Raw genomic sequence first — 23,340 nt, 5'->3', positions numbered from 1 at the left:
GCGGGGAGCCTGCTTCCCCCTCTCTCTCTGCCTGCCTCTCTGCCTACTTGTGATCTCTCTCTCCCTCTGTCAAATAAATAAAATCTTAAAAAAAAAAAAAATAGAAATTGCCCTGTATTGATTTTTTAAAATTATGTTAAGTGAACAAAAAAAGGTGCTTTGAATGTTTCATCACTGAAAATTCTTAGAAAGTATTTTCTTTTTTTTTTTTAAGATTTTATTTATTTATTTGACAGAGATCACAAGTAAGCAGAGAAGTAGGCAGAGAGAGAGGAGGGGGGAAGCATGCTTCCTGCTGAGCAGAGAGCTTGATGCGGGGCTGGATCCCAGGACCCTGAGATCATGACCTGAGCTAAAGGCAGAAGCTTAACCCACTGAGCCATCCAGACACCCCCAGCTACTCTAATAGCTAGTTTAGCCACAAGTGAAAGCATACCCCAGGGCCCCTGGGCTGTTACTTACACACCACTTTGGAACCAAAGGTGTGCTCAGAGAAAAGAGCAACACAGATCTCTAGTTGTGTTTCCTGCTGTCAGTGAGCTGTGCACTGAGGATCATAAGTAACCTTGGCAAGTGAGCAGACCACAGGCAACATGGTAAAGCAGGTCAAGTGTGCCTGGAGCAGAAACCTCAACCCCTGGGACTCCAGAAAGTCCTTCTTAATAATTGACGCATTTCATGGCATCTCATTTCTGTGTAGAATGCTCTCCATCCCTACACATTTTTCTATGGTGTCTACTATGAATATTGCTACTGTTTAGGAAAACTACTAATTTGTATTTAATTTTTTTTTCGGTGTGTGTGGGGTGCTCTGTGGCAACAGGAAGGGCAAGAGGAGGGGGCAGAGGGAGAGTGAGAAAGAGAATCTTGGGCCGGCCATGAAGCCCAGCAGGTATCTTTCTAATCATTATTCTGAACTCTAGTTCTGACATCTTACTTATATCCATACTGATTAGGTCCCTGGTAGTCAGTACTGCCTCTTGTTCTCTTTTTTGACGTGAGTTTTTCTGTCTCAACGTTCTTGCAGAAAGCGGTTGCCTTTCTTTCTTTTCTTTCTTTCCTCCTTTCTTCTTTCTCTCTCTCTCTTTCTTTCCTTCTTTCTTTCAGAAAGTCTTTTTTCCTCCCCAAGATTTTATTTATTTATTTGACGGGGGGGGGGGGGGGAGTGCAAGCGGGGAGGGGGGAGTGGCAGGCCCCAGAGGGAGAAGGAGTGAGAGAAGCAAGCTCACCCACTGAGGCCACCCAGGTGCCCTGATTGCTTTTCTATTTGTAGAGTTGCAGCTACTCTTTTCTTAGATCCCTGGTTGAGTTCGCAGGTGTTCAGAATCATTCCATTGCTGTCTAGCTGAATTCCTGGGACCAGATGAAATTAAGGTCTCCTACCCCCCTGACATTTGGGACTGGACTACGATCCTCATTATTTGCTTTTAAACAATGAAATACTGGGACGCCTGGGTGGCTCAGTGGGTTAAGCATCTGCATTCGGCTCAGGTCATGATCCCAGGGTCCTGGGATCAAGTCCCCCATTGGGCTCCTTGCTCAGTGGGGAACCTGCTTCTCCCTCTGCCTGCTGCTCCCCTTGCTTGAGCTCACTCCCTCTCTCTGTGACAAATAAATAAATAAAATCTTAAAAAAAGGAAATATTACACATGTGATGGTGAGTTATATGTGATGGTCAGTTACATATGTCTATTTGGTTACTTCAATAAACGCTAACCTAAGTGTTGCTATAAAAGTATTTTGTAGGTGTGATTAAAATCCAGAGTCCGTCACATTAAGCAATATCCTAGGTACTCTGGGAGTGCCTCATCTCATTGCCTGAAAGGCCTGAAGAGCAAACTGGGACTTCCAGGAAAGAGAAGAAATGCCACCTGTGGATGGCGGCTTCAACCCGAACCAGAGAGTTCCAGCCTCCCCTTCCTAATGGCCTGCACCACAGAGTTTGGACTGGGTTAGCCAGACCCAACAAGCCCTCCAATAAATCCCTTCACATATGTCCCTACTGGTTTTGTTTCTCTACTTGAGAGCTGACTGATGCAACATACCTTTTTCATTTTGCCTTTATAATTCAGCAGGACGGGCAATCACTCCAGGCCCACTGATACGGCTCCACTTTCTTCTGTTTAATGCCCGCATCCTGTCCTATGAGGTGGATGTACCACTACGCTTTGACTGTTTCCAGTTTTATGTGATTCTGAAAAATGCTGCATTAAACACCTTATATGGGTGACTCTCTTTGTTCTAGATAGAATTCCAGAATGGGGACTTCTGAGTGATACAATTATGTAAGATCTCCTATAATATGTATATACATATAGACAAATTTAATTTTAATTAATGTTACTACTTTCCCTTCCAAAAAGACTGGAACAATTCCTCATGCTGCTGACATGATATAAAAGCACTCTTACAATCGATGCTCCCATGCTGGCTAGCTCACTAGAACATGCAACTCTTGATCTTGGAGGCATGAATTCAAGCCTCATGTGGGGCATAGGAAATTGTTTTACAAAAAATAATGCCTAATCATTACTTTAATTTTCATTTCCGATGCTTCAAGTTTGAGTATCTTTTTACAATTTTTTTCACTGTTTTCTTTAAAGATTTTATTGATTTGAGAGAGAAAGAGCACAAACATAAAGGGGGATGTGCGGGGAGGAGAATCTCTCAAGCCGAGTCTGCGCTGAGCTCAATGCAGCACTTGAACCCACAACCCTGAGATCATGACCTGAGTGGGAATGCAGCGGGATGTTCAACCCACTAAGATACCCAGGCGCATCAAAGTTTGAGCATCTTTTAATATGTTAATATGATTCGGGGCATTTCGATTTGCTCTTCCCTGATATTTTCTTTATTTTTTTTTTAAGATTTTATTTATTTTATTTGACAGACAGTGATCACAAGCAGGCAGAGGCAGGCAGAGAGAGAGGAAGGGAAGCAGGCTCGCTGCTGAGCAGAGAGCCTGATGCGGGCTCGATCTCAGGACCTTGGGATCATGACCTGAGCCAAAGGCAGAGGCTTTAACCCACTGAGCCATCCATGTGCCCCTGATATTTTCTTATTAGCCTTTGTCTGTTTTACCATTAGTTGTTTACCTCTTTGTTTTCTGTATAGCAAAAATGTGATGTATTGTTTATTGACTTGTTATGGTATATATAACGCCAAAGTTTTTATTTACAAGTAATTAAAATATAGCTGTTGTCTTCATTTTAGCTTTTCTCCCCGCCCCCCCCCATTGCAGCTTCTTGGTTTCAAATCTTCGTTAAGAAATTCACCAATGTTTGGGGTGCCTGGGTGTCTCAGTGGGTTAAGCCTCTGCCTTTGATCTCAGGGTCCTGGGATCGAGCCCTGCATTGGGCTCTCTGCTCAGCAGGGAGCCTGCTTCCCCCTCTCTCTCTGCCTGCCTCTCTGCCTACCTGTGATCTCTCTGTCAAATAAATAAATAAAATCTTAAAAAAAAAAATCACCAGTGTTCCTAGAAGAAATGGTAGATAGTATCCTAGATTATCTTAGATTTTTTTAAAAAAAGATTTTATTTATTTGACAGAGAGAAATACAGCAAGAGAGGGAACACAAGCAGGAGAAGTGGGAGAGGAAGAAGCAGTCTTCCTGCCGAGGAGGGAGCCCGATGTGGGGCTGGATCCCAGGACTCTGGGATCATGACCTGAGCCGAAGGCAGAGGCTTAACGACTGAGCCACCCAGGTGCCCCAAGATTTTTATTTTATATTTAGGTCTCAATATTTTTTTATATCATGTTTACATAAAAAACCCAAGAGACTTTGGTAAATCCTAATCATAAACAAATGAAGACTAATTTGTTCTTAGCAAATTCTTACCCAATTAAAAATTTTTCTTGATTATAATTATTAGAAACTCCAAAAACAATCTTAAAAACTTTATTGAGGTGTAAATGACATACATTAAAATGCATATGTTTAGGGACACCTGGCTGGCTCAGGCAGCAGAGCATGTGATTCTTGATCCTGGGGTTGCGAATTTGAACTCCACATAGAGCAATAAGGGGCTCCTGGGTGGCTCAAAGGGTTAAGCCTCTGCCTTCGGCTCAGGTCATGATCCCAGAGTCCTGGGATCGAGCCCTGGGATAGAGCCCTGCATCGGTCTCTCTGCTCAGCAGGGAGCCTGCCTTCCCCTCTCTCTGCCTGCCTCTTTGCCTACTTGAGATCTCTGTCTGTCAGATAAATAAAATCTTAAAAAAAAAAAAGTAAAATAAGATATACCTGGCTGTCTCTGTCAGAAGTGTGTACAGCTTTTAGTCTCTGGTTTTGAGTTCAAGCTCCATGGTGGGTGTGGAGATTACTTAAATAGATAAAACTTAAAAAATAAAATTAAATTAAAATAAAATGCACACACACACAAATAAAAATAAAATAAAGTGCACATGTTTAAAGTGGGCAACTTAATAAGCTTTGCAATATGTACACATTCATGAATCCATCACTGCAATCAAAGTGAACATACTCATCATTTTCCAAAGTTTCCTTTTGAATCTTTGCAATCGCTCCCCAAGCCTGCCAGCCTCCCTGCCTCCCACCACTACCTCCCACCAGGCAATCACTGATCTGCTTCCTATCACTACTAATTAATTTGTGTTTTCTACAATTTTATACAAGTGGAATCATGAAATATGTACTCTCTCTCTCTCTCTTTCTAGGTTTGGCTTATTTTACTCAGCACAATTACTTTGATATTAATTTATACTTTTTAAAAGATTTTATTGATTTATTTGAGAGAGAGGGAGTGAGAGAGAGAGAGATCATGAACAGGGGCGAAGGCTAGAGGGAGAAGCAGACTCCCTGCTGAGCAGGGAGCCTGATGCAGGACTCGATCTCAGGACTATGAGACCATAACCTGAGCCAAAGGCAGACACTTAACTAACTGAGGCACCCAGGTGTCCCTTAATTTATGCTTTTGCATGTATCAATAGTTTATTTCTTTTTCTTGCTGAATAGTGCTCCATTGTATGGACATACCACAATATTTTTACCCATTCATCTTTTAACCGAAAGTCATTTTTTTTTAAAGATTTTATTTATTTATTTGACAGAGAGAGATACAGTGAGAGAGAGAACACAAGCAGGGGGAGTGGGAGAGGGAGAAGCAGGCTCCCCGCTGAGCAAGGACCCTGATGTGGAAATCGATGCAGGGCTCGATCTGAGGACACTGGGATCATGACACTGGGATCAAAGGCAGACATTTAATGACTGAGCCACCCAGGCACCCCTGTTAACAGAAATTCTATTCAGTGTTGTTTCTCATACGCAGAGCATTGTTTGAAAGTCGAGAGTAGGCTTTTCTACACATTTTACATTTGTGTTTATTATCTATATTGGTTCTTGCATATACAGTAAACAGTGTGATTTGAGAGAAGGGTTTTCGACCACAGCACGTTCCTAGGGTCTCTCTCCTATATGAATGTTGTAACATTTCATGAGGGACAGCTTCTAGTGAAGATTTTTGCATGTGCACTGTATTTAGGTGTCTCTCAAAAATGAATTCTCATTTGCTATTGAATGTTTTCTCACCTTCCTTACGTGAATAGGGTTTATCTGCAAGTATGACTTCTCTATTGTCTAATGAGGCTTGACTTCTGAATAAAAGCATTCTCATACCTACTACATACATAAGATTTCTTTTGTATGGATTATTTAATAAATAATGATGTCTCTCCTTTTGGATGAAGATTTTCCACATTTATTACAATTGTAGAGTTTGTTTCCAGTATGAATGTTTTGATCTTATTGCAGTATTGCTTCTAGCTAAAGACACTTCCACATTGATTACATTCAGGGATTTCTTTCCAGTACAAATCTTCTCGGGCTCTGTGAGATTTTTTTCACTACTGGAGGCTTTCCCACTTTCTTTATAGCCATAGGGTTTCTCTCCAGTACGCCTTCTTTGGTCTCTAACGAGTCTTACTTAGCCTTTGAAGAGAAGCGTTTCCACATTCATAAGCTTTCTCCCTAGAATGATGGGTATGAAGTTTTTCTATTACAGCTGAAGGATTTTCCGCATTTATCGCTTTTATGGGATTTCCTCCCTCTATAGATTCTTAAATGTAAAGTGAGGGATGAGATTCGAGAAAACACTTGGAAAAAAAAAGGGAGAACGCTTGACTACGTTCAGCACATTCATGAACGCACCATCTCCAGTGTGTATCTTCTCATGATCTCTGAATCATTGCTTCGGGCTAAAGGGTTTCCACATTCATTATATTCGGGAATTTTTCCTCCAATATGATTTTTTTTTTTTTAATGTGTAAGGATATTTGCGTTGGCTGGAGGCTTTCCGATATCCCTTACATGCTGTAGTTTCTCTTTTGGATTATTCTCAGGTATCTGTTGACATTATATTCCTGAGAGAAGACTTTTCGTACAATGATTACATACATGAGATTACTATTGAGTGATCTTAAATGAGATTACTATGACTAAGTTGAACCATAGCATCCTCATCATATTTATAATAATTCTTGCTTACACAGCTTCCCTCATATCAAAATTTAAGTTATGGCCCCAAATTTTCAGGCTAAGTCACATTCACAAAGGTGTTTTCTTGAAATAACAATGTTTGATGGAAAGTACGTTTCCATTTTCATACATTTCCTGCTTTTTACTGTGACTATGTGTCAGGGGAAAAGATGATACTCGACTTAAAGTCTTCATAATGCTTCTCTCCCTGCTTATTAAACTTCCCAGAAGCTTCTTCTGTACATCACCTCCCTTCCAGTTCTCTCTCAACATCCACGACTCTGGCTGTTTGAACTGAAGACAAAATCCAGTTTCGTGACAAGATCTCTGGTGTCTGGGCACCTGACTGGCTCCATCAGAAAGGCATAAAACTCTTAATCTTGGGGTTGTAAGTTTGAGCCCCACACTGGGTGTAGAGATTACTTAAATTAATAAAACTTTAAAAAAAAAGTCTCTAGGAGTCTGGGCCACAAACAAAAGTAGATACTCCATAATAGCAACTTCTTTTAGAGTCATTATTTTTTTTTTAAATTTAAATAATCTCTAAACCATATATGGGGCTTGAACTCATGACCCTGAGATCAAGATTTGCATGCTCCACCAACTAAGCTAGCCAGGGGTGCCTTTTTTTTTTTTTTTTTTTCAACATTTATTTATTTATTTGGGGTAGGGAGGAGCAAGGGAAGAGGGAGAGAAATCCTCAAGCAGACTCCCCACCACAGGAGCTTGATCCCAGGACCCTGAGATCATGACTTGAACCAAAATCAGGAGTTGGATGCTTAACCCACTGAGCCACCTAGGTGCCCCAACCCCTATTTTTTTTCTTTTATTTTCTACTCCATAATAAGTATATTTAATTTTATATAAAATAACATTAAAAAATATTTTCCTGTTCAATTCCTTAGACTTTTCCTTTCTTTTTCTTTTTTTTATAAACATATAATATATATATATATATTAAAGATTTTATTTATTTATTTGACAGAAAGAGAAATCACAAGTAGACAGAGAGGCAGGCAGAGAGAGAGGGGGAAGCAGGCTCCCTGCTGAGCAGAGAGCCTGATACGGGGCTCGATCCCAGGACCCTGAGATCATGACCTGAGCCGAAGGCAGAGGCTCAACCCACTGAGCCACCAGGTGCCCCCATATAAACATATAATATATTTTTATCCCCAGGGGTACAGGTCTGTGAATCGCCAAGTTTACACACTTCACAGCACTCACCATAGCACATACCCTCCCCAATGTCCATAACCCCACCCCCCTTCTCCCAACCCCCCTCCCCCCAGCAGCCCTCAGTTTGTTTTGTGAGATTAAGAGTCACTTATGGTTTTAGACTTTTCCTTTCAAATCTGACAAATAAACAAACAAAAGTAAACCCGATACTGCTGCTATTTCATAAATGCTTAAAATCCCTGCCATCCACATTCCAGTATGTACCTCACCCCAACACACAGTCTTGTACCCACCCAGCTTCCCACTCGCTTTATACTCAGTTTCCTATGGCTGACATAACAGAGTACCATCAACTAGATGGGTGCTTAAAACAATAGAAGTTTATTATCTCACAGTTCTGAAGCCTTGATGTCCAAAATAAAGGTGTGGGCAGGGCAATGCTCTCTCTCTGAAGACTTTAGGGAATAATCCTTCTTTAAACTGTTGGCGATTGCTGGAAGTCTTCAATTTTCTTTGACCTAAAGATACATCATAGTCCATCTTTGCCTTTTTTTTTTAAATTTTTTATTTTTAAGTAATCCCTGTACACAAGGTGGGGCTTAAACTTACAACCCAATGATCAAGAGCCACATGCTCTACTGACTGAATCAGCCAGGTGCTCCTCTGCCTCTGTATGTATCTTTCCCTGTGCAATGTGCCTCTATTTTCTCTTCTTATAAGAACACCCATCATTATGTTAGGGCCTGACCTATAGAGTATGACATTATCTTAACTAATTATATCTGCAAAGACCCTATTTCCAAAATAAGATCTCTGTCACAGGTTCCAGATATGAACTTTGGAGGAGACTATCCAACACAATATAAATTTCACTCGGGTCGGGGGAAGAGGTCACGGGGGAGGGGTGGGCATTAAGGAGGGCACTTGATTAACGAGCCCTGGGGGTTATATGAATTGATGAATCACTAAATTCTACCTCTGAAACTAATAATACACTATATGTTCATCTAAGTGAATTTTTTTTAAAAGATTTTATTTACTTATTTTACAGACAGAGATCACAAGTAGGCAGAGAGGTAGGCAGAGTGAAAGAGGGAAGCAGGCTCCCTGCTGAGCAGAGAGCCTGATGCAGGGCTCAATCCCAGGGCTCGATTCCAGGACCCTGAGATCATGACCTGAGATGAAGGCAGGGCCTTAACCCACTGAGCCACCCAGGCACTCCCTAAAGTGAATTTTTAAAAGATTTTATTTGAGGGGCACCTGGGTGGCTCAGTGGGTTAAGCCCCTGCCTTCAGTTCAGGTCATGATCTCAGGGTCCTGGAATCGAGCCCCACGTCGGGCTCTCGGCTCAGCAGGGAGCCTGCTTCCTCCTCTCTCTGCCTGCTGCTCTGCCTACTTGTGATCTCTCTCTCTCTCTGTTAAATAAGTAAATAAAATCTTTAAAGAAAAAAAGATTTTATTTGAGAGAGAGAGAGACAGAGACAGAGCATGAGTGGGGGGAGGGGCAGAGGGAGAGGGAGAAGCAGACTCCCAGCCAACCTGGGAACCTAATACAGGGCTCAACTGTGATCATGACTGAGCCACCCAGGTGCCCTCATTAATATGATTTTAAATAAAAATTTTAAAAATTTAAAAGAATAAATTTCAAACATCCAGTTACACGCACAGTCACCCACAACTGAACCCTGTTGGCTTTTTTTCTGAACAAGAGTGAAGCTCGGGGCACCTGGGTGGCTCAGTCAGTTAAGGATCTGCCTTCAGCTCAGGTCATGATCCCGGGGACCTGGAATAGAGCACCACATGGGATTCCCTGCTTTGAGGGGAGCCTGCTTCTCTCTCTCCCTCTGCCTGCCCTTCCCCCTGCTGGTGCTCACTTTCTCTCTCTCTATCTAATAAATAAATAAAATCGTTAAAAAAAAAAAAAAAGAGTGAGGGTCTGAACAACTCTGACCTGGTCACAAACTCCTTGATCCTTTCTCTGAAGTTCACCTAGTTCCGTATCAATCATCCTCTCTCCTCACAGTGCAGACCTGAAGCCAAATGACTGGCTCATTTATTTTTTTGGACTATCATCTTGTTTAATTATTTTGAACTACAGAAAAGTTGCAAAAATAGTACAAGAATTACCATATACCTATCATGCAGGTTCTCCATATGTTAACATTTTAGTCACATGTAAATGGACTTTTTTTTCTTTTGCTGAAGTGTTTGAGAATAAACTGCAGATATATTTCCCCTTCGCCTGGTGTTTATTTCCTAAAAGTAAGAAAATACATTTATATATCCATAATACAATGCTCATTGTATTATTATCTAATCTACAAAGTTTATGCCAATGTGACTAATTGTTCTCTATACATGTAAAAAATAGTTTTTTCCTGGTTCAGGATTCAAATCTGGAACATTTAGTTGTTGTGTCCTTTTAGTCTCCTTTAGTCTGGAATGGTTCCTCAGACTTTGTTTTTCATGATATTTATAATTTTTTTTTTTTTTTTTTTACATAGGCTCCATGCCCAATGTGGGCCTTGAACTCAAGACCTTGAGATCAAGAGTCACCTGCTCTACCGGTTAAGCTAGCCATAGAGTCCCATGACATTAATATATCTAAGGTGAATATAGGCCAGTTATCTTGTAGAATGTCCCTCAGTGTGGGTTTGCCTATTGTTTCCTTATAATCAGATTCAGGTTATTAATTTTTGGCTGCCATATTGCAGAAGTGAAGCTGTATCACTCAATGTATCCGTGTCCTATTCCTGACGATAGTAACTTTACTTGTTTTTTTTTTTTTTTTCAATTATTTTACTTATTTGAGAGAGAGAAAGAAAGAGAGCACATAGGCAAGCATGAGGGGAGAGGCAGAGAGAGAAGCAGACTCTCTAGGCAGCCCGTTTTGGGACTTTGATCCCAGAACCCCATGATCATGACCTGAGTTAAAGGTAGAACCTTAACTGACTGAGCCACCCAGGTGCCCCCTGAGGATAGTAACTTTGGTCACTATGATAGTATCTCCAAATTTCTCCATTATATAGTTATCTTTTTCCTTGTAATTATTAAGTATCTTTTGTGGAGATATTTCAAGATTGTGTTGACATCATGCTATCAAATATTCATCTATTGGTTTCAGTCTACACCTATAATTCTTGTTTGAGAAACGTTAATAATTGTTTCGAGTGCTGTTAAATGACAGTTTTTCCTTTTCCAGCATTCCTTCTCTTTTATTCATTTGCTTTCCTCTATAATGATGAGCTTTCCCTTTTCACTCACTTTGTTGTTAACCTTTGTAAACTCCTCACTCTGTTGCCAGCTCTGTGATACATTTAAGAAAGGTCTTTTACGAACTGCATATACAGCATTTTAGCTGTTTTTGTTGGCCTAAGTTATCTGCTACACTGTTGGCAACAGGTGTCAGTCTTCACCTCCCATTCTTTTTTCAGGCAACTCCTGCTCTGTTTCCTAACCCTCCCCTGAAACTGCTGTTGACAATTTATCAGCTACTTCCACTCCATCTTTCCAGATCCACAGGTTATCTGACTTATCTTTCTTTCTTTCTTTTTTTTTGAAAATTTTCTTTATTTGAGAGAGAGAGAGAAAGCATGAGCAGGGAGAGGGGCAGAGGGAGAAGCAGGCTCCCCGCTGAGCAGGGGGCCTGATGTGGGGCCTGATTCCAGGACCTTAGGATCATGACCTCAGCTGAAGGCAGATGTCCAACTCACTAGCCACCCAGGCATCCGTGACTTTATTTTTCTTTACCTCTCAGTAATAATTAGCTGCAGCTGACTACTACACCCTTCTTGAAACACTTCCTTCTTGAGGCTTCTCAGACACCATCTTCTTCTGTTCTCCTGTTTTAGTGGCCTCAACAATCTCTTTTGTTGACTCTTCTTCCTTCCTCCATCTCTAAATTCAGCAGCTCCCAACCACTTAATCCTGGACCCTCTTGTCTTCTCCATACACATACTCTCCCTCACCTAAGCCTTATCAGATGAACTTATCTAATTAGACTTCATTTAACTTTATGTTTTTTTTTTTTTAAGTAGGTACTATGCCCAACATGGGGCTTGAATTCACAACCCCTAGATCAAGAGTCGCATGTTCCACCGACTAAGCCAGCCAAGCACCCCAACCATATGTATTTAAATACAATTCATAGTCTGAATTTGTATCATAGCCTGATAATTGTAATTGTAAAGCCTGATAATCCTGAAATTGTATCATAGCCCTGATCTCTCCTTGAATGCTAACTGCCAGTATAGTATGTCCAATTGGATTTCTAAAATATATACTTCAAACTTAGCATGACCACAACGGAATACTTAATTTTCTAACCATTTCTCTCCCAGTCTTCCCAATTTCAGTGGAGTCATCAACATTCACTTGGTCACACGAGACTCAATTTTTCTTTCTTTTTCTTTTTTTAAAGTCTCAGTTTTTCAAGTCATTCTCCATCACTCTCCTGTCATCACTAGAAACTCCCACTCCTTTCCATTATCTTATCTATTTGCAAGTTTTGTGGCTTTACCTCCAAAACATATCTGGTATCCACACACTTCTCTCCATTTGCACTACTCCTATTTTAGTCAAGATCACCAATTTCTTGCTTAGAGTCTATTGCAACAGACTCCTCATCTCTTATTTCTCCCCGTCTCGTCCAACAAGATAAGCACCCTAGAGCAGCCAGGATCGTCTTAAAAAACAAAACCCATTATACTCCTGCTTAAAACGTCCAACAACTTTAAATCACACTTAAAATACAACTCTAATATCATAACATTCCAAACCTTGTATGATCTGGTTGTATGGTCTTACTATCTCTTCCAGTTTTCTTATATCACTATACTCCTTGCCCTATATTCTAGCAACTCAGGCTTTATTATTGTTTTTAGTGTGAAAAAAAAAATTTCAGCACAAAAATCCTTGCCTTAATGAGTTTCCACTCTAAAAAAGGTAAGATTTCATTCTTTTTTTTATGACCAAGTAATATTCCTGTGTGTGTGTGTATCACATATTCTTTATCCCTTCATCAGCAGATGGACATTTGGGCTCTTAACATAATTTAGCTATTGTTGATAATGCTGCTATAAACATAGGTGTGCAGGTATCCCTCCAAGTCAGTGTTTTTGTACCCTTCGGGTAAATACTTAGTAGTGCAATTGCTGGGTCATAGGGCAGCTCTATTTCTAACTTTTTGAGGACCTGCCATACTGTTTCCACAGTGGCTGCACCAGTTTGCATTCCCACCAGCAGTGCAAGAGGGTTCTGCTTTCTCCACATCCTTACCAGTTATCTGTTGTTTCCTGTGTTGTTAATTTTAATGGGTGCCACCCAGGCACCCCATTTATTTTTTTAAGATTTTATTTATTTGAGGGGCACCTGGGTGGCTCCGTTAGTTAAGCAGCTGCCTTCAGCTCCGGTCATGATCCCAAGGTCCTGTGACAGAGCCTGCTTCTCCCTCTCCCCTTGGCTCCTTCCCCTGCTCAGCCTCTCTCTCTCTCTCTCTCTCTCTCTCAAATAAATAAATAAATAAATAAAATCTTTAAAAAAGTTTATTTATTTGAGAGAGAGCTTGCAACAGTCAGGGGAGGAGCAGTTGGAGCGGGAGGGGAGCAGGAGGGGGAAAAGCAAATTCCCTGCTGAGCAGAGAGTGCCACATGGGTTTGATCCCAGGACCCTGGGATCCTGACCTAAGCCAAAGGCAGAAGCTTAACCGACTGAGTCACCCAGGTGCCCCTGCTTTACTTTCTTCATAGCACTTATCACCTGGAATTATCTCATTTTCTTCTGTTGCCTCTGCTACATACAGTACATATTCAATAAATACCAGTATACCAGAGGAGTGAATTTTACTGAGTATAAATTTAAAAATAAAAATTTATATGAGGGGCACCTGGCAGGCTAAGTCAGTAGAGAGTGCATCCTCTTGATCTAGGGGTCATGAGTTTGAGCCCAATGTTGGGTATAGAGATAACTTAAAAAATAATATTAAAAAATATATATGAAATGCATATGGCTGAGGCTCACTCAAGGCCTTCTGAATAAAAAAAATAATAATAATTGGGGTGGTGTCCAACTGTAATATGTGTGCACTCTGAAGTTTCAGACCATTTCCCAGAGTCCATTAGGGTATCTTGTACTCTGCAGCCCAGCTGGCCCCATTTCTCATGTCAATTTCCTCTTTTGGTTTCCTTGACATTTCTGGTCTAGCCGTCCTCATTTGGGACCATCCTAATCCATCAGAGAGCATGATGTGTCAAATCTCAAAATGGGGAACGTTTTCTCTAGAGGTCAAAGGATGTAGGAGTGGAACTGTCCAGCCTCTGGCATTGTTTGTGCAAGCATGGGGCTAAAGGGGAACATTGGAATGACTTTCTTAAGCAATATAGTCTTTACTAAGGCAACTGACTTCCATTCAGTGAAGTTACTTACATGTGGCTCATCAGGTCCCCAATACATTGCCTTCTCAATTAAATTCAAGTGTTTATGGCATCTGCCTCCCTGTGGAGGAACAAGACGTGGTCTAGTTATCAAATTGCTTACTCCAAGGTAATCAACTGTCTTGAAGTTTTAAAAACCCAATGTTCTTCTATTCTTTCCACTTTGTTTCCAGTTTCTTTAAATAAACAAAACAGTGAGGAGGACATTGTAGAAGGGATTTCACGGATTCCCCTCCCCACCCTTGGATGTTTTCTATTCTCAAGTCTTCTGCTTAGTTGGGCTTTCTTCCACTTTTTCTTGGTTAGCCAATTAGTTCTGCAGTTTTATCTCCTTTATCATCATTAACACTGCCTTTTAAGTTGCAAGGTGGGAGGTATTTTTACATGTAAATCTCACTTAATCTTCAAAACAATGTAGCAAGGTAGCTGTCTTGGATGGAAAAACTGCTCTCGGGAAGGTCCAAAGGTTCAAGGTCTCTTCCAGATCTAGTTGCCATTCATTCCTATTAGGGGTGGCTCTCTAGGGTTGGGGATCTTGCTCCAAAGCTTGGGTTCATTTCTGTGCACCTGACTACCCTTTGGGAAGGGAATTTTACGTGATGGTTGGATGTAGAAGCCTGAGGTTAAGAAATGAGTGCCTGAGTCACTGGCTAATCATTGTTGAATAATGCTTTGTGTTTCTGGAAAAACCCTTCCTTTTTCAGAATGGGAAAAGGGTCGAGGAGCGATGCCATGAGGCGCTCCAGGGTTTGGCAAGGACTGAGCACAGGCACAGTCGCGGGGTCAGAGGTGGAGGCACCGTCAGCAGCAGGAGGAGGGCGCGGCGGGCGCTGGACACCCAGAAGCCTGGAACCCGAGGCCCAGGAAGGCGCGTGCCAACCGGCCGAGGCCCGCGCTGCTCTCGGGTTGGCGCGTAGCATCGGTTCAGCTGAGACTCCGCAGGCAGGTCGGCTTCAGGTGCAAATCTGTGAAGGCGCCAAGCCGGAGCACGCCTGTAAGCCGGCGGCGCGCTCGTCCCGCCACGTTCCTGGCTCGGCGTCTCAGGACACCGGGCCTCTCGGGTGTGGGGTACTGGCTCGGGCCCCATGAGCACTCCATCCCTGCTACCTGGGCCACCGAGGCCGGCCGTTGCTTCACGGCCTCTACCACGAGACCCTCGGGGCAGGCTTGACCCTGAATCCGAAGAGTCGGCTTTTCTGATTGGCTTAGAGTACAAACGTAGGCGAGCGCTGCCTGAGACCCGCTCTTTGATTGGGTTTTAAATGAACAGCAGAGCACGAAATAAAGAGGCCTTCAGTCATTGGGCCATTGTGTGAATCTCCTTTTGGCTTTCTCTGCCGCCTGAATAAGCGTCTCAGGATCTTCGTCATGAGTCTTAAATCTGGGCCTGTCAGTTCGCCCCAGCATTACTCGTCTCTAGGCAGGGCATGGGGTTTACAGAGTTCAACCAATCACATAACGTCGAGATCAGGTTGCCAGGCAGATTATGCTAATAAGGCCCCGCCTTTTATGCTGCTCCCACTCTGCGGCGGGAAGAACCACCTGGAGGTGGCGGGGGGGGTTTGATTTCCATCACCCCTAGGGAGAGAGGATCGGGGACCCGCTGATCTTCCAGCTCCCCTCACCCAACGTCGTGTAAGTACCTAAAGGATCAAGGGAACCGGATAAACCAGCGTCCAGAGTACCCCATCGACTGGGAGGGTGTTTCGTCTTTGCTTAGTCCCACCCAAAATGGCGCCAAGCTCTTTCCGCGTCTCAGAGCCCGGCCGGGGCCAACCGACCGCGGACCCGGGTGGGGGGGGGAACTGATGGTGGTGGTGGGGGGGAGAAATCCCGGCGGCACCGCCCGATGGTACAGTCCAGCCGGGGCTGGGACAAGGCACCTCACTCGGGGTGGGGGGTCAAACCATCTGCACCTTCTAAGGGGAAAGGGGCAAAACCCCCTAAAGGAGCCCCTTCTGGCGCCGCGTTCAGCGATGGCTTCGGCGCCTCTTGGCCCCTGCCGTCCCCGCGCGCAGCCTCCCCCCTGCGACCCCCGAGTGGCTCGCACGCTCCGCCGGCCGCGCGCACCTCTCCTCCCCTGCCCGCGTTGGTTGGGCCGGGACGGCAGTTGGGCGCCCTGCGCGCTCCTGCCGCGGCGGTTGGGCGGGCGCTCGGGGTGCAGCGGGCGGTCTCCGCCGGCTGGGTACCCGGGGGGCGGCGCGGGGGTGGCGGCGCGGCCCGGGGCTCGGGGCCAGGCGGGCCCGCGCGATGGAGGGCTCCCTCGGATGGGGCGCTCTGCTTTGTCTCGTGAGGCCGCGCCACCCACCTGCCATTGATTGCCAGTTCCCCCAGTCCCATATTTACAAGTTGGCGTCGGCGGGACCCGGGGAGGCCCGGCTTGGAGGGGCGCGGGGATGGCACGTTTGGGTCAGTCTTGGTAATCAGTAGCCCGGGGTGGGCAGGGCGGAGGCCGAGGCCAACCTGTGCTCGGTGTTGTGTGCAAAGGCGTGAGCCAGAGGCCCTTTGGGGCGGGTGGATGGTGTACAGGTTCCAGGCGATCCTCAGCTTTCGTTAAGCATTTTTTAGTCAGTAGCCAGGTGTTAGGTACTCGACCAAGGAAAATGAACGCAGCGCTCTTGAATTTTGTGTGCGTGCGTGTTTACCCTTGCTTGGATTTGTTGGATTCAGTCAAATTCCAATCGATGTTTGTGTATGCTTAACACGGGGAGGGCTCGTTTTGGTGCTGTCATTGAGGATTAAGTGTGCGATGAGTCCACCCAGCTCAGCCATGTGCCTAATTCTGCACCGTCATCTGTTCAAATCTTGTCCCACAAAGTTTTAACCTCAACAGTATTTACCTTCATTATTTTAAAACTAACAAAAGCACTCACGACTGTTTTGGGACCTCTTTGCACGACCCGTTCCTTTGTTATCACTAAACCTTTTGGAATAAGCTCTTTGAATGCCTGAAGGTACCCTGTTTTGGGTACTCTTCTACCCACTCCATCCTCAACACCATAATAGTTTCCACGTTGATGAACCATTATGAACATGTTGCTCTAGAACTGAGAAAATTGCCTTTGTTGGGGGGGGCAAACCCATGTTTTAAAGCAGTGCTGATTGATTGTATGTTTAGAAGTAACTTCTACATTACTTTTTTCATGAGTTGAGGTGAGATAGTTTTACAAAAGGGGCTGTTTTAAAGTGGATAATTTAGGGTTGCCTGGGTGGCTCAGTCTCTTAAGCTTCTGTCTGCCTTTGGCTCAGGTCATGATCCCAGGTGCTGGGATCCAGTCCCTCCTTGAGTTCCTTGCTCAGTGGGGAGCTTGCTTCTCCCTCTGGGCTCCCTCTGCATGTGCTCTCTCTGTGACAAGTAAATAAATAAAATCTTTTAAAAAGAAATAAAGTGAACAATTTGTAGTAGATGTACATTTTAAAATTTTGGACCGAGACATTCCTACCTTGTGACTCCTCTTAATTGATTTATTCCTTGGCCATCCCACTCTTGGCTTTTTGTATGGCAAGGGTGCTTACCTGCTGTCTGTTTTTCTAAATTAATCATTTTTAGTTTCCTAATATTTTGCAGCACAAGTATCAATGTGCACATCATATATTGTGCATGTGAACATAATCAAGTAGTATGATAGATAAGGCAAAGTTCATGTCTTCAAGGGCCCTGAATGCTTTTTGCTTAGAATGTGGTGGTATAAGAGATAGCCTATCAATCCAATACAATCCTAAATTGATTGGTATTGCCTCAATTTCCACTTGTCTAAATTTATTTTTTCGTCCTAGTTTTAACAATAATACATGATCATTGTAGAAAACACAGAAAATATAGGAACGGTATAAAATAAAAATTACCTAAAGTAAAATTACTAGAGGTAATCCTTGCTGATATTTTAGTGTGATTCAGATCTTGGTGTGAATGTGTGTATCAAACATTTTTACAAACTTGGCATCATGATATTTGGTTTTTGTTTCTGGTTTTGTTTTTCATGTAGATGGGTACCCTCATGACTTCACAGATAACTGGGTACTGTCCGTACTTTCCCCCAATACTTGAGGGGGTGCATCGTGAAATCCTCTGAACTGAAAGAATTACAACAGTTGACTCATTTTACTTTTTAAAAACGTGTCCTGGGGCGCCTGGGCGGCTCAGTGGGTTAAGCCGCTGCCTTCGGCTCAGGTCATGATTTCAGGGTCCTGGGATCGAGTCCCGCATTGGGCTCTCTGCTCAGCAGGGAGCCTGCTTCCCTCTCTCTCTCTCTGCCTGCCTCTCTGTCTACTTGTGATCTCTGTCTGTCAAATAAATAAATAAAATCTTAAAAAAAAAAAAAAGTGTCCTAATGGGATATGTTCCTGAGTAACAAGCAGAATTGATCAGAACTGAAAAATATTGAGCTATAATTATAGTTTCCGTAATTTTACATTTTAAGCACTAGTAAACACATCATGACTACATGCTTTCTTTTGGTAAAAGACAAACTATTAAACACGTTGTCATTGCAGTGTTAGAATTGTTTAGTCCGAGTTTGTTTTAAAATTGAATGCTGATGGACTTTGACCTGTTACCAACTACAATACATAATCTTCCTCCGCCCCACCTCTTTCCTCAAAGAGCGACGACACATCCCTCCAGCAATTTGTGTGTTTTTTACCAGCAGAATTTATTGATTATTGTTTAAATTTATCATAGGCATTTTAGTAGATTAGCAAATGAGAATTTGGTCTGGTGTCCAGAAAGAGCCAGTGAGCTAAGAAAAATGAACTGTTTGCTATAAGCAAATCTTTGCAGAATGGTCCCTCTAGAATTCTCCTGGAGTACTATGTAGGGGGAGGAAGGTGACAGGGGAGCCGCTGACTTCATTGTTTTGGTCATTCTCCGTTGAAGCCTTCTTCTCCTTCTTCTGGCATTAAACTGTTTACCTGATTTACTTGAATCATTGCTAAATCTGGTCTCTGGCCTTTTTTTGTTCTCAAGGCTACAATACTATTTCAAGATTTTTGTGGAACATTCTGGACTGGTTCCTTCCCATTTTATTTCCTCCAGCTCCTTCTGTGACATTGATACTTTACTCTCAGTACTGAAACATTATTTCCATTCCCTTTCCCAGCTCCTTCAGTGGTTTACACATTATCTGTGTAGATTTTAAATTTGTTCAAGTTGTGGAAAACATCTGGAAGTAGGTTTTGCTATGTTTTGTTTTTTGATAACTTTGAAATAGTTAGAAAATTCCTTGGCGGTGCTGGTGGGGGTGCTGGTGAGGAAATGGAGAGGCGGTGGGGAGATGATGGATAATCTCAAATCACAATTATAGCAAGACTAGTTACAATGTGGAGAAAACAAACATTATAGAATCAATACTGTACAATATTTTAAGAACCCCAAGTAGATTGCTGAAAGGTCATTATCTGCTAAAATGGTCCATTATTGTTATTCATTTCCTAGTTGAACTCTTATTTCAACGGTAGAATATTGGAGCTACATGCTCCTTTCTTGACCCAGGTCTTGCACTTTCTAGGTCTCACTTAATGGTTGCAATCCACAGCCTTTTTACTATTGTGATCTTTAGAAGAGCTATCCCTTAGATCTGTGCAGTCCAAAATAGTAGGCAGTAGCCACACGTGGCTATGGAGCACTTGAAATTTGGCCAGTGCTGTAGGTGTAAAATACTTTTATGCCAGATTTTGAGATTCAGTATGAAGAAACAATTGATAAAATGTTAATTATAAAGTTTATTTATTTAGTTTTTGAAAAAGATTTTATTTGTCAGAGAGAAAGAGCAAGTGAGCACAAGCTGGGAGAGCAGCAGGCAGAGGGAGAAGCATGCTCCCCGCCAAGCTGGGAGCCAGATGTGAGACTTGATTCCAGGACCCTGGGATCGTGACCTGAGCTGAAGGCAGCTGCTTAACCAACTGAGCCACCCAGGCATCCCAGTTTATTTATTTTTAAGTGATCTCTATATCCAATGTTAGGCTCAAACTCCTAACCCTGAGTTCAAGAGTCACATGCTCGAGTCCCACTGAGCCAGCCAGGTGCTCTTAAGATATTGGTTATATGTTGAAATGATAATATGTTACATATACTAGGTTAAATAAATATGTTTTTGCAATTTCACCTGTTTCAACTTTTAAAAAACAGAGGTACTGGAAGATTTAAAATTACATATGTAGCCTGCCTATGTGGCTTGGGTAATATTTCTGTTGAACTTGTAGTCTTAGACTTAGTTTAATAGGAGTGGGGTTTCCAAGTAGCAGTAAGTCCTCATACAATGTATTATCTTTTGGTTTCTATAGTTTCATCTAAGACGCTAATATGTAGGTGTGTCTGATTTTTTTCTTAGTGCTTATGATAGATCTCACAGAAGCATTATTCTTGAAGAAAACCTTAAAGCCACTTCCAGATAATTGAGTTAACTGTTATTGAATTAATATACTCAATCATTTGAACTTAAAATAATAAAATGAAAATTTATTGAGCACATAATCCATTAAAAAAAGTCGAGCTAAGCATAATCAGCTGAATTTTCCCAAACTTGGTCTGCTGCTTACTCATTGATTTTTATAATGTATCATTTTTTCAAAGCTTTAAGGAATACTTCTGGGAGAAAGTTAAAACTGAGAAAATCAAGCTCACTTTTTTTTTTTTTTTCCCCCTCCTATGATTGAGGGAAAGGCCATGATAGTTTGATTCCTAGTGTGGAACATTTTGGACCAGCTCAGGGGACAACTGTCCTTTTAAACACACAAGAATATAGCTTACAGATAAAATCATGTTCTTTTTATGTCTGTATTTGAAAACAAATATTTCCTTTTACTACCCTGTATGGAGGTTTGATATGTTGTAGCATTGAACAGCATGGGCTCTGTGGGCAAAGGAACCTAGATTCATAGACTAGACTCAATCGACTCATCTTGGGCCCTCTACATAAAGTTTGTAAGCTTAGGTTTTCTTCCTTCCTTCCTTTTTTTCTTTTTTAAAATTTTATTTATTTGTTTGACAGAGAGCACACAAGCCACAAGCAAGGAGAGCAGGCAGAGGGAGAGGGAGAAGTAGACTCCCCGCTGAGCAAGAAGCCCAATGCAGGGCTTGATCTCAGGACCCTAGGGTCATGACCTGAGCCAAAGGCAGATGCTTAACTGATTGAGCCACTCATGAGCCCCCCCCCATTAAAGATTATATTTATATGGCAGAGAAAGAGTAGTTTCTTTATTAAATCATGTAACTTTTTTTTTTAAGATTTATTTATTTATATTTTAGGGAGTGAGAGAGACAGCCGGTGTAGAGGGGCAGAGGGAGAGGGAGAGAGTCTCAAGAAGACTTCGCTGTGCTGAGGACTGAGCCCAGAGCCCCGGGCGTGGCTGGGTCTCAACCCTTCAGCTGAAACCAAGAGTCAGCTGCTCCATGGACTGTACCACCCAAGCACCTGTCGTTTAACTAATTCTTAATTATTATTGTTTTTTAAAAAGATTTTATTTATTTGACAGAGAGACAGTGGGAGAGGGAACACAAGGAGGGGGTGTGGGAGAGGGAGAAAAAGGCTTCCGGCCAAGCAGGGAGCCTGATGTGGGGCTCGATCCCAGGACCCTGGGATCACAATGCGAGCTGAAGGCAGCTGCTTAACAGACTGAGCCACCCAGGCACCCTGACTAGTTCTTAATTATAAATGGGGATAATAATAGTATCAGTCTCATAGTCTTGGTAGGAAAATGCTTGTTATCAGTGACCACAATAATGTAGCTGTCTCAGGAACAAAGCACATAGTGATCAGTGGCTCAGTTAACTACTGATTTTGGACCCTCTGCTTTAGCCAAACCAGTATTCCCACTGTCCCTGCAGTATTATGGAGTTTTCCTTCATGTTTTCACACCTTCATTTCTCAAATGGAATGTTTGTGTCATCCCCCTACCCCCTACCTCCTCTTCTAGTTCAGTCCAGCAAAATCCCGCCCTTCTTTCTCCAGCAGTTGATTGGTAAACTTTTTTTCGGTAAAGAACCAGGGAGTAAATATTTGTGGTTTTGTGGGCCATATGGTCCCTGTTACAACTGATCCTTCACATCCGTCGTGTGAAGCATGGCTGTGTTCCAATTAAACTTTATTTATGGACCCCAAAGTGTGATGTACTGTAATTTTCATGTGTTATGAAATACTCTTTTTTTGGAGTCTTTTCAACTATTTTAAAATGTAAAAACCACTCTTAGCTCACAGGCTATACCCAAAACAGACGTTGAGCCACCCTTGGGCTGTGATCTGCCAGCCCCTGTATTAGAGCAGACTGAAAGCACACATTCTTCATGGCAGTCCTGTTGACCATCGTACTTGAAACTGCTCCCTTTTGTCTCTGAATGTCCTACAGGGCTTTTGTACTGTTTTCTAATAATAGTAGCACTTATTGGGTACTTAATTCATATCATACAGCAATTATTTGTGCTTATTTCTTGTTTCCTAAATATGTTGTAAATTTCTAGAAGTGATGGATACATTTTAGCCTCCTCATATAGAAATGCAGTACAAGAATGTCTACTGGATTCTAAGATGTTTGGAGGCATAAAGGAGTGAAGGTAATTAATTTTAAGATATTCAAGGTGATTTCCAAGGTTTTCTTCCCTTTTCTTCAAAATTTTTATTTTTTGTGTGCAAATCTCTTCTCGCTTGAAGATTTTGAGGCTAGTCTGTTGGGGGCTATTTTCAGTCTTATTACAAACCATGATTATGGGCAACCTTATCATGTCCTTTGGATGGTGGAATAGCTCTAACACCTTTAGCTAATTGTTGCTTTGCGTATGACTAAACTTTTCAGTGTGTTTTCTAAGGCATCTGTTTACATTTCATCCTTGATGTGTGACATTGACAGAACAGTATTGTAACTACAGATGAGAACAAGGAGACAATTTTAGTGAATGATATAAGAGTGGTGGGAGCTAGGCTAGGAGCAAGGTGTGTGGGGGTTCTCAATCTTAGGCGATGGTGTGTATATTAATTAGATTTCAGTCTCTTTCTCATTTATCCATCTTCTCTTGAAGTTGATGAATGAAATTATTCAGGATTTTAATTAAGTACTTCATACATTGATAAATATAAGGACCTACAGCCAGTCGGTGTTTAGGGCACTTGTTTATGTGACATGTAAGTTTTCTCAAGTACGTTAAAGCTGTTGAAGTAAGATATGACATAACTATAAAATGTTAATTCTAGAATTAAAACTAAATTATGGGGGACACCTGGGTGGCTCCATTGCTTGAGAGTCCGATTCTTGG

The 23,340-nt window shown here is 42.3% G+C and overlaps 1 protein-coding gene across 4 annotated transcripts in view; it reads left to right on the top strand.

The window, feature by feature from the left end:
* The first annotated feature begins 15,612 nt into the window (after positions 1 to 15,612).
* Positions 15,613 to 23,340, top strand: part of PRDM10 (PR/SET domain 10) — a 99,409-nt gene continuing 91,681 nt past the window's right edge. For 2 of the 4 annotated variants that reach the window (XM_047692348.1, XM_047692346.1), the window contains exon 1: positions 15,613 to 15,731. The gene's annotated coding sequence lies outside the window, so the exon portion shown is untranslated. Of the gene's footprint in view, positions 15,732 to 16,427; positions 16,506 to 23,340 lie in introns of those variants that run through there. The other 2 variants (XM_047692349.1, XM_047692347.1) reach the window with 2 other exon arrangements.

This window comes from Lutra lutra, chromosome 10 (assembly GCF_902655055.1).
Source record: "Lutra lutra chromosome 10, mLutLut1.2, whole genome shotgun sequence".
In the NCBI taxonomy this organism is placed as follows: Eukaryota; Metazoa; Chordata; class Mammalia; order Carnivora; family Mustelidae; genus Lutra; species Lutra lutra.
Note: the sequence above shows the minus strand (reverse complement) of the source record. Positions and strands in the feature narration are given on the sequence as shown.